Raw genomic sequence first — 5,938 nt, 5'->3', positions numbered from 1 at the left:
GAGGGTATGAAACTACTTAAACCATTTTTTGTTGAAAATATACTTGTTGTTTATCATCAGAAAATATACTTGTTTATCAACAGAAGTGTTACCGTTACTCAACAACGGTACACAAAAAAGCCTGTTCGTCCAATGATAAAAATAAAGGTACATTTTAATCAGGAATCAATTTGTTTATTGAGTCTTCAGGGGTTGAAATCAATTGATATTTTTTGTTTATTATTTGCCATGTTTTTATGTACTGTATATAGTAATCCAAGTCAACAGAAAAAAAAAATATTTTCTACAGATTCTATGCAATATGTTTGTAAGATTGCAATATTACCAAAATGGCAAAAGCTGTGCTTTTGAACTTTATCTTGCTTTGTGTAAAACTTACATATGTTTTCTACTTACAGCCTTGTCAGTCTTGTTTTTTGTATTTAACAGTTCTGAAGCATTTGATCATGTGTTGTACCTTTGTGTTTTTAAAACTAGGTTTGAGAAGTTGGAGTATATATTTGTGTTTTTTTTTTATACACCAGGTTCATTGCAGCCTGTTTATTACCACAAAACCATTTTGTTGTTAACCTGGATGTCATACTTATTGACTTAGAAAGCTACTGTAAATGCCACAAGGAAATTACCTTTTCATGGAATATAAAAACAATGGTATTTATGCTTTATCAACTCCAGTCATAACTAATTTAAGTGACTGATCAACAGCTGCTTCCATTAAAATGACAAGGGATTTTTGAGGACAGTTTATAAATAATTACCACAAGACATTACATGGATACTGAACTGTAGCTCTGATACAGATTTCCGTGTGTGACCAATAAAATAGAAAATAATGTACCTTTTTAGTGTAGTCTTCTGTTGGTGTACTGTACTTGACTCCAGTATTTCTAAAAGTAATAAAGTAGGGTTACCATATGGCTCCAGATTAACCGGACGCTTTGAGACAGACCGGAATTTCAAAATTCCCCCTAAATTGAAAGTAATTCATGTATAAATGAGCTCCACCTTTGCTGAGATTAATCCTGCTGTGGTGGAATTGCTTGGGCGCAGCAAACAATTCACACTGATCAGCTGCTTCTGATCAGATCTTAATGAACGAATAGCTAATTTATCGATAGAGCAACGAGATGATGATGCGATTGTATTTGCAGAATAATATGGGTGATTGAATTTTAACAAACAGAAAAAAATAGCGACTGGCTGCAATTCATTCTTGGTATAATACAATTATTTGACGCGCATGCCGGTATTTAAGCACCATTATTAATTGTAGCTAAGGATGGTTCATTTACACCTTCATTTATTTCAATTTAGGGGCAAGTTTGAAATCCCGTTGTGTCTCACAGCGTCCGGTTAATCTGGAGCCACATGGTAACCCTAAATAAAGCATTTCATTTTGTATCCAACTTTTCAAGCTTTGAATTTTATTACCTAATTACATTGCATTATTGGTCTCTGTTTTGTTTGAAATTACAAATTATGCAATTTTCACAAGATTAAAACATATTTAGAGAGAATTAAGCCCATATCATTTTTTAGTCCATCCTATTTCTAAATGGGAATAATGCTTTTTTTAAGTTGCTTTTGCAGGTATACAGTCTAGTGAAAAGTATGTGACTAACAGTACAGACCTAATAGCACATTAATAATTGATTTATCTGGTTCTTAGCATGGCTGTTAAAGTAATATAGATGTCATAAATATAGATGTCATACGGTTGTTTATGAAGGTTTTTATTGCAGTAGCTAAATTGTGTATGTGCTAGTATACTGTTGGTATATGGCTTTTATGTGTATTGTTCCCATTGAGGAGAGGAAGACATGATCTTTATCACAGACATAGGACCATCAGCTCACAAAGTGATTAAAAGTAGATATATTTATGTACCAATGTATGTTGGAATAATTTACATAATGATGTAAATAAAACATTTTGTTCATAAATTGTGTTTGTAAATGTGTAATACTTAAAGTAGCATGAGAATATGGAAACAGGAAAAAAGAAAAGGGGTGAAAATTATTATTCAGAATGATCTACAGTGGGAGCAGCATGTTCCTACCCCTGCACTGCAGATGACAGCAAGCCACATGTTCCAACGGTGTTGCATGGCAACAATTGTGAATTTTCTGAAACACTTAAATTCAGCAGCACATTGTTATTCCTTTTTTTACACATTATTTTTACATACAATTACCCATTTATACAGTTGGGTTTTTACTGGAGCAATCTAGGTAAAGTACCTTGCTCAAGGGTACAGCAGCAGTGTCCCCACCTGGGATTGAACCCACGACCCTCCGGTCAAGAGTCCAGAACTGCTGCCCTATATCATACAATGTTGTACCTTTTAATTTCCAGCGTTGTGAGAATACATACAAAAAAATGAAAGACCTCCCAAAAAAATAATTTTACAGAAGAACAACTTGGTGCACGATCATTACAAAGACCCCAAATATAATCCGGCATACAATATCATAAATTAATACCCCCACCACTAAGTAATTGTAGTAAGTAGCAACAGTGGCGGCTGGTGGACACATAAAAATGTGGAGGCTGAAAAAAGGAGGAGGGCTTGGAGTCCCCGTAAGCCCCCAGCAGCAGCAAAATCTTATTATTGCATTGTGACTGGCAACGCTTTTCATATCTTCTAAACATTTTATCCCAATTTGGTTGTTAAACCCATTTTCTCCACTAGCTAGCAAGGAAAAGAAAAGTAGCCCCATCATAGCTTATTCTAATAAACTTACGTGTTACCTACTGCCAGCATATATTTAAAAATGCACTGTATACAAAAGGAATATAGTATTTAGATTTCAAAACCATGTTACTTAACATACTTTGCAAAAACTATTTTCTAAACAAAGTCGTTAAACAGGTGAAAAAATCGAGCACATCTTAAGCTCCTTTCACACACAAAGGCCACTACTGAGCTGTCTCAGAGCTGTTTAAAAAATTATTTAAAATACCCATTCACACAGCACGAAATTGCGCAATCTATGCCAGTATAATACCGTCATAACCCTTTCATACAGTGTGACAAGGTACCACCCGCCCTGTGTGTATTATGCATTATTTTGTATTTGTGTTATTATTATTTAACTTATTATTTAATTTGTATAAAACACAATGTTTTGTTGTTGTTTTTGCAGCATGGTTGGGGATAAACTTCCCCATCCATGCTAAACCTGCACAGAATGTGACCATCTTCAGATTGATTGATTGATTAATTTATTATTAATTTGGAGACGGTCACATGTATATAAACCTGCAGCTTTGGCTGATCGGGAAGGTGTTCAGAGGTGGAACGAGAGCGCGAGAGAGTAAGAACTGAAAATTAAAGAATATAACAATTGCTAGGTATACTGTAGTGAAGAAATTAAGCTGACAAATGGTTTTTGATTCAAAAACACTTTTATGTACAAGAAGAGTATACCTCCAATACAATCATATAAGCACAAGATTTAAACTGGACAAGACCTCGGTACAGCTCAGTGCATATGTTTGTATTAGAAAGCACAGATATCAATTCGAAAGAGATTAAAAGACTGACGAAACTTTACAATGTTAGGCATTTATACCTTTGTAAACACTTGTTGACTCCACTCCCATTTGTCTTACTTCTGTCCAATGATAGGGGTTACCACTCTATCATTGCACATTCCTGCTGCGGGGGAAAAGGGGGGGTTGAATACCACATTGTACCTAGCAGGGTGCATCCCTCTTGTCTTTCAGTTCCCTTCCCCCCATCTCACACTATCTCTGCTAATATCCTGCCTTTTGGTGTGCCAAACTGATAGTAGCTGGTTTTGCTGATTGGAAATGAAAGAACTCGAAACTTACACAATACTGCATATTAAAACAAGAAACAAAACACATACACACTCAATTTAAACATAATGATTAAAAACAACTCAACTATAAAAGAAAAACACACACATAATGTAAAACTTGTTTTATTTAGTTCTTGGTTTGTTTTGTGTCTGTTTGTTTTGGCCATTGTAAAGTGTTTTGTTTTCTGTTTAAACCTTTTATTTTTACAATAAATCTGTGCACAAGCACAATTCACTCACCACTCTGTGTCCATATCCTTCTTGGTCTGACATCACCACAAGCTATCCTGGCACATATGGTGTTAGGAGTGGGATAAACAATGCAACCACGAGCCAGACTAAGAAGGATATGGACACAGAGTGGTGAATGAATTGCATCCAACACGTCTGGCATACATGCAGTCACATAAGATGTTGACTTTCATTCAATCCACACCTGCTATAGCGCTTCAGACAGGAGTTAAGACGGTATAAAATATGACAGCTCTGTATAGGCAATTAACAGACAGGTACTATATACTTAATTTGATAAACTTAAATAAATGGCAAAAAATATATATTATATACCGTTCTGTACATATTATTATTGTTATTATTTATTTCTTAGCAGACACCCTTATCCAGGGTGACTTACAATTGTTACAAGATATCACATTATTTTTTACATACAATTACATTATTTTTTACATATTATTTTTACATACAATTATATTATTTTTTTACACATTATTTTTACATACAATTATATTATTTTTTTACACATTATTTTTACATACAATTACCCATTCATACAGTTGGGTTTTTACTGGAGTAATCTAGGTAAAGTACCTTGGTCAAGGGTACAGCAGCAGCGTCCCCCACCTGGGATTGAACCCACGACCCTCCGGTCAAGAGTCCAGAGCCCTAACTACTACTCCACACTGCTGCCCAAAGTATCTATTTATTGAAAAGGAAACAATTAAACCAAAGTTCAATTCCGTAGCAAAGTATATTACAATTCGAAGAAACAAACAGAAACAGTACTCTTAATCGTAATTTTAAACCATGCTTCTGAGGTCATCAGTGTGGGAGGGCACACGTCCGATGATTGGCTAAAACAGGCAAAAGCGGAGGGCATGCATGCCACCCTTTGCTATTTTTTTAAACGGCTTTACACAGAAATCTCTGACAAAAAAAAAAACTAGAATATTTTAGTAGGGCCTGATCACTTACTCAACAAATCTAATTCCCAAGACAGTGGTGAAATCCCATTGTGATAAAATAGGTGCATTTTGAAATGTCAATCTCAGTTCAGTCCGTCACTTCTAGGTAGGACACTTTAATTTAATTTAATTGAATTGCCTGCAGGGTATAAAATAACAGAAACTCAGCAATAAGTGGCCTACTTTCCCTACAGTTCCCCAGAAATGTGTTATCAGTCCTACACATCACATCTTTCTTTAGCCATCACCTCCCTAACACTACAACTTTCTCCAGTGTATTGTAGCTGTATGATCCACTAGGGAAACTCGCAGGCTTACATCAATGTTTAAACAAAATTATCAAAAGTAAAACAGTTATTAAAATGAAGGGAGTGTCCCTGCTTAGCTATACATTGGTAGCAACTGATTTTGTTGGTCTACAAGCTGTGACGAAATAAAAGATATTACCAAAATTGCCTGGCAAAAATTATGTAATATTTGTGCGCACCCAGCAATTCCAAGAAATTGGGGCCCATTTCTAGTAAGAGAAGGACTGATCTGACCTGCCATCCAAGATCACACATCACCAGTTGCCAAACTTTCTTCAATTTGATGGGAGCAAAATCGATAAACATACCATAAGCACTCACTCCCAAAAGGTAGACAGTTAATCATCACTTCTTAATTCTATCTGCATTTTCAATAGTATAGCTAAATTAATGAAGTTAAACAAATGTTAGTATTATTTTTAATTAATTGTATGTACTGCATAGTCTTAATCAGTGCTATGCTTTAGCTCTCAGGAAACTTCTAATATAGAACAGATGCTTGCTCAAACCTGCTTCAGCTACAGAAGCCTGGAAGGATAAGAGATAGCAGGCTGTGTGTGAGTACATCCAAATATAGAATAATACTCTGTACCATAAACCT

The sequence above is a fragment of the Acipenser ruthenus genome, chromosome 1, assembly GCF_902713425.1.
Source record: "Acipenser ruthenus chromosome 1, fAciRut3.2 maternal haplotype, whole genome shotgun sequence".
NCBI lineage: Eukaryota > Metazoa > Chordata > Actinopteri > Acipenseriformes > Acipenseridae > Acipenser > Acipenser ruthenus.
The sequence above is the reverse complement of the archived record's forward strand: the minus strand, read 5'-3'. Positions refer to the sequence as shown.